Source organism: Trachurus trachurus (assembly GCF_905171665.1).
Source record: "Trachurus trachurus genome assembly, chromosome: 1".
NCBI classification, from domain to species: Eukaryota; Metazoa; Chordata; class Actinopteri; order Carangiformes; family Carangidae; genus Trachurus; species Trachurus trachurus.
In genome coordinates this window covers 29,983,007-29,997,610 of record NC_139891.1, presented here as the reverse complement: position 1 = coordinate 29,997,610, position 14,604 = coordinate 29,983,007, and positions in this window count along the sequence as shown.

The following is a 14,604-nucleotide window of genomic DNA, read 5'->3' as shown; positions in this document are numbered from 1 at the left end:
GCTGCACAGTTAACCAATCATTCAACAATGTGTTTTCAAGTTGTAAAATACAGGCGTTGGACATAGTCGCCCAGGTGTATTTTTCGGGGGGTTGTGTGTTTTTCTACCGATTTCTACATGAACTTTAGACAGTGAAATCATGTAACGTTATGCACTTTAAATTTTTTTTTTTTTTTTTAAATCACTTGCTGTTTTTCTTACCAGTCCTCATTATACTTTCCACAACAGGCAGTGGGTGGTCGCCTTAAGTGCTCATTTGCAGAGAAGCTCATCCCGCTGAACTCCGTAAATGTAAGTAATGAACAGAAAAACACAGTTGTCTGCTTCACATCACAGATGCATCATCACGGATGACAGAGGTAGGTTGTCTGTTGCATTCACTTTGCGGTGTCGTACAAATTTTAAATGTCCACTATATGCTATAACTCTTGAAAGTGAAGAAAATAATGTGTTGGAAGTGGCCTAGTGGTCATTCCTGCTGTAAAATGTAAAAAGTTAAGCATTTTTATATTCATATTTATTATATTTTTATGATATCATCTCTGAGCACTGCACGGTTCATTCTGATAATGATTCAGCTTTAGCATTCGGGTCCATTTTTAGCGCAACTAGCCAGAGATTTAGTAAGTCCAGGTTGCGGAGAGGAAGCCTGTGGAAGCTGAACTCGTCCAGCTGGTCATTTTGTTCTGACAAGTCGGAATCGCGCAGAAACGAAAGTATTTGCAGTAGCAACTTTCAGGTAAACAAGCCGGGCTCCAAGGCGCTCAGAGATGATATCAGCCAGGTCAGAGGTTAGTGGGTCAAGCTACAGACCCCGGATGTTGATAACAGCTAACCCCGGACTTAGAGGGGAATAGCACTAGCGTATCATAACAAGATATTGGTGAAATGAACGAGTTTCGCGGCAGATAGTACGTCATTTACAGGCTGCACTCCGCTACCCCGAATACTCGCATTATGTAAGGGATAATGTATAGTTCGGAGGTTGTGTTATGTTCCATACAACCTGTCGGGGTTTATTTCTCCATAACAACCGACAAACTATACATTATCCCGCTTAGAACACGGCCTACAACTAAATCATTCAAAAATGTAACACAAAATAATGATAAAAAGAGATTTTATTCATGTAAAATTAGACCGTTGCTCGGGACGCCGCTCTGACCAGCACAGCACAGAAAAGAGAAAGTATGCAGGATATTTACTTTATGTTTCATTTTTACCGTCATCTCTGTAGCTCCGCGACACAAACGCACCCCATAATCTCTTGTTTATGACAGGTACGACTACACAAAATACATCGTAACGTGTATGGTAATCCATCGATCCACTGATTGATTATCAAAGGCTTCAAATGCACGAACGGGAGGAGGCTCAGCAAAACAGCGGCCGTGACCGGACATGCAGAGTCGGCCATTGCTATGGAGTCCCTAGCAACAGCGGTGGTCTATCGAGAAATAAACACCGCAGAGTATTGGTGATTGACCAATCAGAATCGAGTATTCAAGAGAGCCGTGTTCTAAATGGATATACGCGGCTCTCGGCTGGATCTCATTTTGTCGGAAGGACTCGTAATGACACTAAAGTTATCTGGGTGAGTAAATTATTGTGTTTTATGCTAGAAATAAGGTCCAGATCGTAAAAAAACGGAAATTCCCCATTAACTGAGTAAACTCACTAAGAGGATCCTGAATCCTGAAAACGGTAAAAGTACAAGATGCTCACTTAGGGGTCATGTTGGGTCTCAAGTTGACAACAGCATAAGCAGTGCAGTCCTCTGTTTTAGGCTGATGTGGTTGGACGGTGGAGTACAGAGGATCTGCCTGAGGCTTACAGAAGTGAACTCTGCTGTAGTGAACCTCATCCTGCTCAGTTGGTTGAGTCTCAATGCTTTCATACACAGGACCAGGGTTTACCTAACGAGGGAACAAAAAAAATAATGTTAGTTAGTTCACATTGTGGTACAGAATAGTGCTCTATGCTGAAAACAAGAACAATTTAGTTTTTGGCCTCTAGTGGTCTTAAAATTAGGCAGAACACATAGGTGTTCATTGGCAGGAGTTTCTCTTCGATACCTAGTCATGAAGGCTAAAAAAGAGTAGGATTTTCCCTGAAATTTGTGTACTGTATATACCATTGTATCTTTTTGTTTTGGTCTCATTAGCATTTTAGTGTGTTGGAAAATGACTGTAGCTTTCTAATTGTGCAGTCAAAATAATATTACACAAAATAAATAAATAAATAAAATAAAATATGGACCTGGACATATAATTAAGGGCACGTTGTAATTTTGCTCAGCAGCGTGTTACAGCTCATTTTGAAGAATCTTGCAGATGGAAAACTACATGACTTGTGCTAAGCAACCTGCAATGATTGTTTTTAATTTTTTTTGTTTGTTTTTGGATTATTGTTAATGAAAGTAACGGTCAACATTTATGCATTATGTTGTGTTGAATTTGTGTTATTTACCTGCTCAGTGTTGTCTGTTGCTTCGGTTGTAGGATATTGACGTGACGCCTTCTTTCTTCTGGTGAGTAAAATGAACAAATACAAATAAATGTACATGAATAAGGTATTTAAAAACAAAAAAACATTTATTGATCATTACCAGAGTACTGTGTTACTCACCTCATCCAAAAGAAGACCAGCAGAGGTACGATGATCAGTAGAGCAGCAAAGACTCCTACAGCAGCTGCCGCTGCCTTGAGTTTGTCTCTTAGGACTGTTAGAGTCTTCTCATTGGATCTTGGGCCGGTTGTGAGAGCACAGGAGTAGTTTCCTGCTTGCTGACTGCTGACTGGGTCCAGAACCAGGCGTTTTTTTTTACCCTGTGTCACATTCAGAGGTTGACTGTTCAAGTACCAGAAGTAGGTGGTGTTAACAGGAAGAGGACAGCTAGTGAGACAAGTGAGTGTGACTCTGTGTCCCTCTGTCACCTCTGCAGGATCCAACCTCACCCTCACACCTGGAAGATGATGAGATGGGTCAGTAAATGTAAAGAAAACCGGGACTCTTTACATCTGTATTACAAGGTATGTAATTTATCATTGTGCACAAAACCTGCTCTTCCATCATTGCTCCAAAAATTGCTGACTCATTCTAAAGATTTGGATTTGGATTCAATTAAGGCCCTATCCACATGAAAACGTTTTTTTTATACACAGGGTTTTTGCTGTTCAATATTCCAGTCCACACAAGTCCGGGTATTAAAATATCTATGTCCACACACGAATACGCATTTATGCATAAATGCTGGCGTAGAACGTGGCATACTCCCGCTGACCAAAGCGAGAGTGATGAGAGAGAGGAAATAGCAAATTGGTTACTATAGTAACCTAACAAATAGCTGCAGCGTGCAACGTGACAAATATAGAACGTGTTCGGTTAAATATCCGTTTATCTTGTCCACAGGTCAAAATAAATACGGCGTTTTTAAAAATATTCACTGTGGCCGTAGTTTTAAAAAATCTCAGTTTCAAGCTGTTTTCAATACGTTTGCGTTTGTACGGACCCCCCAAACCAGATGAAACACCAAGGCTAAAAACCAACATTTCAATTCACTCCTTTGGAGTTACCTGTGACAACCAAAGTCACTCCAGGTAAATCTGGTCCTGACGTCCAGAGTCTGAATCTATATTCAGCAGAGTCAGTCTTCTTCACGTTTGTGATTGTCAGTGTGTGGTGATTCGTCCCATTTTCATGATACTGCACACGACCCTCAGCTGTGATTTTCTCTTCAACAGTCTCATCACCATTTCTCTTAATTTTATACCAAACTTTATCGTGGGGCAGCTGGTTGTTGGGATGTGAGTATTTCCTTGAAATGTTCACTGAAGAGCTGAGTACAGCACAGATTCTCCTGCTGGCATAATTCACAGTCCAACAGTTCTCACCATCACCACCTGTAATACAGAAAAAAGCAGCAGGTGTTCACAGGCAGAGTTGTCAACTTTGTGCTTTTGTTTCTAGATTTTTCTATTCTTCTGTTCTGTTTCCTTACAACAGAAACAGAAAACAACACATAATGTGAGGGGGATTTGGCTTCATTGAAATACTATTAGCTATGTGAGCACAGAGTGGGAGAGAAGTAAGCAGATAAACTGTGTGAATTCAAAGTTAAATGTCACTAGTATCAAATAGTTTCCTCCACAACGCATTTTTCTCAACCAGATTTGTTCAATTTGTAGTTTTACAGGGAGGTCTTGCTCCTGTTGACTCCTCCATGACTCTGATGTCTGATGTGACATGTTTCCACTCTACAGGGACATCTAGTGGCCACAATTTGACAATACAACTCCATTATTTTTCCCACCACCATGATCCCATAATAATCATATTTTTGTTCTATGTGTTTATTTTCTCACCTATTTAGATTCATGAAACTAATGCATGAACATGTTTAAGAAAATAACAGTCTGGTAAGTCTGGTACTCACAGACTTCAGTAGACAGCAGTTCCTCAAAGCCTTTTACAGCACAGGCGATGCTCTCATTTGACCAGGAAGTGTTAAACACATCTTTGTTTGAGTGTCCAATGTCCAGTTCTCTGTTCCTGTACCACCTATAGGCAGTTTGAGGGTCAGTCAGTGGACAGTTGATGCTACAGGTCAGGTGATCTGGTGATGTAGAGCTCCTTTGAATTTCTACTTCTGTAGGAAGATGATAAATACACTTTTAAGTGTTATTAAAATGATTTGCTGCTGTTGTACTAAGTGAAAAAAAGAATCAAACATTAAAAAATGATAACTCAAATTGGAAACCACATCTGCTATGTAAAGTATCTGTTTGCACAGTCTCTATCAGTAGAGGTGTGAGGATGGGAGGTTTGTTTGTGCTAACTTCACCTGTGGGGTTTGTGATGGAGCAGGACTCATTCTCTGATTTCCCCTTATCAGAACACATTCTCCCTTTAGCATAGGTCACATGAATGCAGGTCCCATTGACTGAATCTGAACAAAGAGAAATCAGATTAGGTTTTAGATTTACTTTTAAATATCTCACAGTGAATTAGATGAGTTATGTTTTCCAGTTCAGGTCACATAATATCAGTTAAATGTTGTGACTCACCCACTGAAACATCAGGGGCTTTGAGATCCTCGTAGCCTTTGACAGCACAGGAGTATCTGACTGTGTCATCACTGCTGACCAGCTCTTGGTACCAGGGAGACCTGTCGTTATAGAGATACTCTCTGTTCTTGTGCCAGACGTAGGTTAAATTCTTTTCAGTCAGAGGACAGCTGGTGCTACACATCAGTGTCACTGTGTGTTCCTCTGTGGAAGGAAACACCTTCACCTGCAGGTCTGGGAAAATGGTGAATGTGCAGTAGATAAGACAGACATTCACATATCTGCAACTGTTAATATAAAAATAAATGTCAGTCACTGTACCTGAAACATGGAGCTGTTTTGCACTGTTCGAACAGTTATATGGTTTGTCATTATTCTCCATACAGCAGTATAGTTTTGCATCGCTCTCTTTCAGGTCTCTAATTGTTAGAGTGGGTTGATTTTTGTCAGACATGTTGAATGTCACACGATGTCCATCTGGAATGACCTCTGTCATAACACCATGTCCATCCCAGTTTACAGTGTACCATTTGTTCCTGTGAGTAGGATGTTTATCTGAGCAGGACAGATCCACTGATGAACCTTTTAAGGCACAGATGCTGTTCGCTTGTCCATGAACCCCTTGAACAGAAGATTTTATCAACAAACATCTGGACAAAGTCTTAGAATTAAAATTAGATTGAAGTAGGTCAAAATCTTTAAAACTGTGAAACTGTATTACATTTCAGTAGAGTTAGAAGAATAAATATTAAACATACCTGAGATGTACAGGATGAAACCCATAAACACACATCCAGCTCCTGCCAACAACATGGCTGTGTAGTCCTTAAGTTGTATAACAGTGTTTGTATCAGTCCTATGAGAATTGATACATTCATGAAACCATACCACAGTGGTTAAATTCAGCCACTGATCACTCACAGCTCAAAGACCAGAGAGAATCGTTGGTCTCTGAGTGCAGCTTGTATGCAGCTCTTATGTTGTAATGTCATCACTTCCTTCTTCATTAAGTAACAGAAACATGAGTAAAAGGAAACCACAAATGAGGCTCCGTCATCTAAGGTCTTTTTTTAAACTACACAACATAATTTTTTCAACATTTCTAATAAGTTTGTTGCCTTTTCGTGGAACATGTTAGAAAAATGATCTAATCAAAGTTTTGTAAAGTAAAGCAGTGGAAAGTTTTATCTGATTGGTTGTTGGTGGTTGTTTCAGGCCCTCACTTGAATGCGGCCTGTAGTTGAAACCCGTGTGGACAGCAAGGAGGAAAAGACTGTATATCTGTTCAGTATAGTGGAATAGTTAAAGTGAAAAGCGCACCATGTAGTACCCTGATAAAATCCCACGGTAGAAGACTGAAAACTACTAATGACTTCACAATGCAATGAGACATGTTAATGTGTCAGTTTACTGCTACAGACACCCTGCTCACTGTGACAAGTGAAGTCACTGACAAGTGAGTAGCTCCTCTGTGACATTTCAGGGAAGTCTGATCTGAGGTACATAGTTCAATAGCACAAAAGTATTATATTTCTCGGTCTCTCTTTGTGTGCGCCTGTAAGTCAATGCACTGGGACACGGAGACACGCTCAAAGTGTTTGTGTGTTCTTGTGAGCCCCTCCACTGGGATTAGGAAACGCTGAGGTACCCAAAGCACCATGCATAAAAGTTTATGGAGCTGGCTGGAATGCAGGGTTTTCCCTGCCTGTCTGCAGAGGCGAGCTGCCTGGGTGATTTTGGCCGCCGCCTTGGTTAAACCGGATATCCATTCAGTTTAGATGCGCTCTCAACCCAAAAACGATGCCGTAGCGGCACGTGTTTGATGCCATTCGGTTGTTTTTGTGTGCATGTCCGTGGCGCACAGCTGCACGACGGACCTGCTTCTCCCTCCGGTGTTGTGTGTTGTGTCCCGGTTCCCCCTCAGCCTGTGTCTCTCCCACTGTCTCCCACTGAGCTCTGCCCGTGTGTGGAAAAACTTTGCCTGATGTAGAATGTGTATTATAGAAGAGAAACACACATTTCAGGACCACTGACTTGTATCATCAGAACCGACTGTCAGTCTCCTTTCATATTTAGGCTGGAAATCACAGGGCAAGTCAGCAGTGTAAGGCTCGTACTCCCCATGTGGGAGTATCTGAAAGTCCAGCTGTCAAGATGTCAAGATGTTTCTTTTTATATCATACCAAACACCACAGATGTGTATTAATGAAAATTATGAGCTTACAGGTAAAATAAAATATGAACAACTAAATTATTAGGCAAAAAGGTGAATTTAATTTTAATCTTGGCCTATTTGAATGTCCGGCCTCCAAGGTGTCTGTTGAGAAAGATTCTGGCCCTTCAACAAATATAGTTGATGACCCCTGTAGTACATAATACTGTAGTTAATGTCTGAATTCAGCTGCAGGTACATGAAAATGTCTTTGTAATAATCCTCATTGTCTTTTCATTTAATCAAATTTTACAGATGATGTGAATGTTTAATAATTAGTGTGTGTCTGTGTGTGTGAGAGAGAATGTTTTTGACTTAGAGAAAGAGGAGCTCAAGTAAATAAAGTTTTATTTTGAGAACTTCATAGTTGATGATGAAAAAATAAACAAGTTACACTGTAATGTAAAATACAACCAGCCCTAATTTACACCCAGGCCAAAGCAGAATGCAATCTGTCTAATAGTTTCAGACAGATGTAGTCGTCATGTTCCCGTCCAGCAGCCATATTGTTTCAATAGCAAATACACCCATTTCCAAAATATGTTCCCTATAGGTTTCATAACAAACCAAAACATATTTGCACTTGTTATAATACATAATATAGAATATCTAACATTGTGATTTGTGCTGTTGCTGTTTGCAGTGCATCGACTCCTGAGCTCTTCTTTGTCTCTCAGTGTGCACAGAGCTGCTGCATGTGTGGGCTGGGACTGGGCAGAGTGCTCAGTCACACATACGTGATCAACTGACCACAGAGTCTCATTCACCATTATAACAGTTTACCCCCCATGGAGCCAGGTGCACAACCCTTAGAGGGGATTGGAGCTGGTTCTCTGATTGGTTTAATGCATTTGTTGAGCTTAAAACACTCCCATGGTCAATTTAGAGACTAAGTTCAATCTTTCTGAATCATATCCTGAATGTTTTTTTTTTTTTTTCTTGTTTTTTTTAAAATTCAGAATAGCAGAAGTAGTAATGACAGGCTATAAATGGGTTTGTGTCACATGCTTTCAACAATTATAATTAAAAAAAAATAGGACATGCTGTATCAGGTTTTCTAACTGTGCATCGGTTTGATCACAAATTTGTATTATTGTTACTGATTTCAATTTTCACGTCATGTGTTGTCTCATCTTGCAACAAGCAGCTGTGTTGAGCTGTTGATGTTGGTTGACTGCACTTGTGAGCTTTGAATTTCATACAGAGAAATCAGACCACAGGTTGTTATAGCACACTGAGAGTCAGGGAGGGTTCAGTTACAATCTGCTCACACATTAATAATAACACGTCGATGCCCTCACTTTGTTACATATAGTACATTTAAGTGACCCTAGTGAAGCCATAAGAGAAAACACAGCAAAGTTTATTGTAGCGAGCCGCTGAGAGGCTAAGAATGGGCCCGAATGTCAGACTTGCTGACAAAAAACTCTGAACTAAAGATCAAAGTGTTTATTAACAAAACAAAAAAGGTTAACTCATAATAAAGTGTATGAACTGGACCAAAATAATTAAAATGATAAACGAAAAGTAGCGGTCAACAAAAAGTACGACAACCCACGCTCACCCTCTCTCTCAAACAAACAAAGGAAAAGCAACAGGTGAAGTGCTAGACCCCGCCCATAATCATGTGACCTGCTACTAAAATAATAACATAAACTAAATGATACCCAAAATAAACAACACCAAAACAACTCTTAACCTTAACCAACATAAAAACACATTCATGGCTCCTACATTCATGATACTTCAAGTGCTGCTGGAGTTTTACTGTGTGTTGTTTTGTGTGTGTAACTAAAGCCGTTTTCCCACTAAAATTAGCGGGTCGACGCGGGTTTTTTAAACGCGGGTCGACCCGCTAACAATCGGCATTTGGCCCCTTTCCCATTGACCAAAATGAGCCGAGTCTGACCCCCCCGCTGAGGGACAGAGCATAAACCAGTCGCCCCGCTCTCATCCGCGGTGCAAGAGACACACACACAGTCATGCCACAGCCGCCCGCCGCGGAGTGTCCGTCCGCCGAGGCAGACTCTCTGGCTGGCTGACCTGGAGCACCAGGACCGCGGAGGACAGAGAGTCTGCTGCGGCCGGATGACGGACGTCCGCGGCACAACACGTCAGTTAAACAGACTGTCGCTTCTTTTCTTTTCTTTTTTTCTATCGTTTTTGGTCAGTGTTCTCTGATGTTTTGATCCCAGTCTCGGATGAGAGCAGAGCGGAGCAGAGCTTTGTTTTGGTACGTGATATGAGACGCGACCGGCGCGATGACGTAGAGTCACGTAACGTTCAGTGTCATCACGTAAATTAGCGGGTTGACGCGGGTCTGGCGTTCCCACTGCAAGCCGTTCGGAGCCGAGCCGATTAAAGGCGATTTTAACCCGCGTCGCTTGCCGAGTCGTTTGACCCGCGTTGACGCGGGTCGACGCGGCTCATTGCGCCTTTCCCACTGCCACCAAAAGCCGATTGTTAGCGGGTTTAAACGGGTTTTTTGGCCAGTGGGAAAGGGGTATATGGAAACTATTTACACTTTTTTCATGTTTTAGACCTTTTTAACACATGCAGTGTTTCATGCTGCTTCTTCTGACAGACCTTTCAAAGTGAAGGTCTCACTTTGAAAGGCTTCTTCACCTCTAAAATGAAGGTTAAGTCTGTTATGGTTAAGTCTGTCATGTTGGGCAGAGATCAGCCAACACCACTGTGTGTTGTATTACAGTATAACATAATGCTAAAGATGAGTAAAGTCAGCAAGAGGATCCTCAGAGGCCATGTTGGGTCTGAGGTTGACAACAGCTTACGCAGCATGGTCCTCTGGTTGAGGCTGATGTGGTTGGACGATGGAGTCCAGAGGATCTGTGTGTGTCTTAGAGAAGTGAACTCTGCCACAGCGAAGGTCATCGAGGTCGTCCTGCTGTGTTGGTTGAGCTGAGACGTTTTCATACTCAGGGTCAGGGTTTAACTAATGAGGCAACAAGATGAATAGTATTAATTGACACTGGTAGACAATAATTCTCTGTGCTGCAAACAGGAGACTGAGACTTGATTTGGGGCCTTAGTAGTGGTGGACAGTCAGTCTGAATGTATCATGTTTTTTAAAGGGATAGTTCAACATTTTGGCAAATTGGCCCATTGCCATAATCCCTATAGTCATAGCAGTAGGTTCGTTACCTTTAATTGTCCGTGCAAGCTAATTTTAAAATGGTGGAGCAGAGCCACGAGCTGCTCAGAGCTACTCTAGAGGCTCATGGGATTTCTTGGTTTCCCTCATCAAACTCATCAAATACACAATCCAACAACTCCAAAACGCTCTGGTGGACAAGTTGTGACCTGCACATTCACCACGCTATGAGATAATAACAGGACGTTACGAGACAGAGTTGCTCTCGAGGTAAATTCATGCAAAACCACTGATGCACGTTCCCGTCGGGGGCAATTTTTCAGCAAGCAGTCTCTGTATTTACCTCGATAATAACTCAGTCTTGTAACATACTGTAGCGTGGTGAAATCCCATGAGCCTCCGTAGCGTAGCTCTGCTCCGCCGTTCTAAAAATGGCTTGCACCGACAATTAAAGGTAACGAACCTACTGCTAAAACTATAGGGTTTATGGCAATGGGCCAATTTGCCAAAATGTTGAACTATCCCTTTAAACAACTGATTGGTGTGTTAGTGTGTTGGCAAATGAATGTAGCTTTTTAATGTTACATCCTACATTAGAAACAGGACAGATGAAGGTGGTGTTTTGTTTTCTAATGCAGCACAATTTCTACATTTCTGTTCTTTTGGTAGAAGACAAACATCAGTTTAATGGTTCATAGTGTAATGAACTGAAAAAGCATGATACGCAAATGATGAACATGAATAAATGATTTAAAATACTGAACATAAGTGACCTGCAGTCTGTGAGATTTTCTGTCATTGTTTTTTTTTTTTTAATTCTATGGATCAGTGGAGAATTTTTCAATTTTTACCTGCTCAGTGTTCACAGCTTCTTCAGTTGCAGGAGTTTGACCTGAAGTCATTTTTCTTCTGTTTAGAGAAACAAATGCTCATGAATAAGGTATTCAATATTAAAAAAAAGATAGATTGATCTGTTACAGATCAATCTATCTTTTTAGTACTGTGTTACTCACCTAATCCAAAAGAAGACCAGCAGAGGTACGATGATCAGTAGAGCAGCACGGACTCCTGCAGCAGCTGCTGCTGCCTTGTGTTTCTCTCTGATGCTCAGGACTGTTAGAGTCTTCTCTTTGGATCTTGGGCCGGTTGTGAGAGCACAGGAGTAGCTTCCTGCTTGCTGACTGCTGACTGGGTCCAGAACCAGGCGTTTGTTTTGGCCCTGTGTCACATTCAGAGGTTGACTGTTCAAGTACCAGAAGTAGGTGGTGTTAACAGGAAGAGGACAGCTAGTGAGACAAGTGAGTGTGACTCTGTGTCCCTCTGTCACCTCTGCAGGATGCAACCTCACCCTCACACCTGGAAGATGATGAGATGGGTCAGTAAATGTAAAGAAAACCTGGACTCTTTACATCTGTGTTACAAGGTATGTAATTTGTCTTTGACCAAAACCCATTACATCATTGCTACAAATTTCTGACTCGTTGTAAAACACTGAATCTGGATTAGATAAAGCTATAACTTTAACTTTTTGTGCCTTGTGTAGTTTTATCTCTTCAACCGGATTCAGCCTGAAAAGTTCATGAGTCAGTGAACGTTTCTGAACTCAAGACTAAAATCCAACATTTCAGTTTATCAGAGATATTTGTTTCCTTTTTAGACAAATATGAAGAAAGACACAACATCTGTACTTTTACAGAGTTATTTATATCCTTTGGAGTTACCTGTGACAACCAACGTCACTCCAGGTAAATCTGGTCCTGACGTCCAGAGTCTGAATCTATATTCAGCAGAGTCAGTCTTCTTCAGGTTTGTGATTGTCAGTGTGTGGTGATTCTTCTCATTTTCATGATACTGCACACGACCCTCAGCTGTGATTTTCTCTTCAACAGTCTCTTCACCATTCTCTTTATTTTATACCAAACTTTATCCCGGGGCAGCTGGTTGTTGGGATGTAAGTATTTACTTGAAATGTTCACTGAAGAGCCGAGTACAGCTCAGATTCTCCTGCTGGCATAATTCACAGTCCAACAGTTCTCACCATCATTAACACCTGAAATACAGAAAAAAGCAGCAGGTGTTCACAGGCAGAGTTGTCAGTGTAGTAACTCACACCGGAGTCCTGGTATCTCAAGAAGAACTGGTTTACTTCACATTTAACTGGAGAATTGCAGGCAGGGTATACATCGACATAAATCACATTGGGCTGGTCACGAACATCAACAACCCTCACTTCCTCTGTGTGTATTACTGGTTCTCTACACCCACTGCGCCCTCTTGTGGGCATTCTCTATAGTACATCTCCTTACTACATCCCTCCCCCCTTAAGCAGGATCTATGCATCCAACTGAAACATGAACATTACAACATTTTTGTTTCTTTTTTTTCTTTTTACAACAGGTGACAACAACACTCTCAGCAAATCCTCTAGTTCAACTGAAAGTCTTTAAGGTGACTGGGCAACTTAACTTCCCGTTTTGACTTTCTCCTCACTGGACTTGCATTTGACATAGTCTCTGGTTCAGTCTCTGATTTTTCTGCAGCCTCTGCAGCTGCTGGCTCCTCCACCTTATCACTGCCGAGAACAACATCCTCCACATCCAGCAATGTCCTGTCCTGTGTTGTGGTGTGACTTTGCTGCATTGTCTCAGTCTGATGTCTCTCTGTGATTTTCTCTGATGACTGTTGATGCCTCAGAATCTGGTCCACATGTCTCCTGACCACACTCCCATCACCAAGCATCACTTTATAGGATACAGGTCCTGTTACTGACTCTATGATTCCCAGGATCCACTTTGGGCCAAAACTGAAGTTCCGGGTCAACACTGAGTCTCCCACTTTGAACCAGCGTGCTTTTGCTTTGGTGTCATGATCTCTGGTCTGTCGTTCTTGTTTCTTCAGCACTTTCCTGTTCAGATCTGGATGGATCAGATCCAGTGTGCAACGCAGCTTTCTCCCTAGAAGAAGTTCTGCTGGTGATAGACCTGTTGTAGTCTGAGGGGTTACTCTGTAGCCAAACAACACTCTGGCCACCTTTTCTGTCAGTGTGCCTTCCTTACATTTCTTCATCATTCTTTTAAATGTCTGTACACCTCTCTCTGCTAACCCATTACTGGAGGCATGGTAGGGTGCAGAGGTAACATGACGAATACCATTTTTGTACAAAAAGTCCTTGAACTCTCTGCTCACAAAACAAGTACCGTTATCCGACACCAACAACTCAGGCAGTCCATGGTTGCTGAAACTGGTGCGCAGGCACTCAATGGTTGTAGCTGAAGTAGAAGAGTTCACCGGATACACATCCATCCACTTGGAATGTGCATCTATGAGAACAAAAAACATCTTTCCCATGAATGGTCCCGCATAATCCACATGGATACGGCTCCAGGGCTTGTCGGGCCAGTCCCACGGGTGCAAAGGGGCTGGGGCTGGAACATTTTGGTGCTCTTGGCATATTGTGCAGGTTTTGACAGTATCCTCCACTTCTTTGTCCAGCTTTGGCCACCACACATAACTCCTGGCCAGCGCTTTCATCCTGGACATCCCTGGGTGGCATTGATGAAGCTGTCTCAAAACACTGTCTTGGCCTGGCTGTGGCACCACCACTCTAGCCCCCCACAATACACAACCGTTTTGGATACTGAGTTCATTTTTTCTCACTGTGTAAGGTGCGAATTCACTTCCCTTTAGTTCTGAGGGCCAGCCTCTGTGCACCATCTCCCTCACTCGTGAGAGCACCGGATCCTTATCAGTCCATACTTTCACTTGGTCTGCAGTAACCAGAGTGATGTCAGAGCTCTCAATCATGAGAACCCTCTCTTCCATTCCCTCTTGGTCTGATTTCTCTGATAAGGGCAGGCGGCTCAGGGCGTCCGCATCGTTGTGATGCTTTCCTTCTTTATACACTATTGTGTATTCGTAGGCTCTCAAGGTGACGGCCCACCGCTGGATCCTCGGAGATGCCATTTGTGGCACGGCTCGCATCTCACTGAAAAGTGACAGCAACGGCTTGTGATCTGTCACTATGCTGAATTTCCGTCCATAAATGTACTTGTGGAAGCGTTTTATTCCAAACATGACTGCTAGTCCTTCCTTGTCCAGTTGTGAATAGTTTTTTTCTGCTGCATTTAGTGTTTGTGATGTGAATCCTATTGGTCTTTCAGTTCCATCTGCCATACGATGAGACAAAACTGTACCTACTCGGTACGGTGATGCAT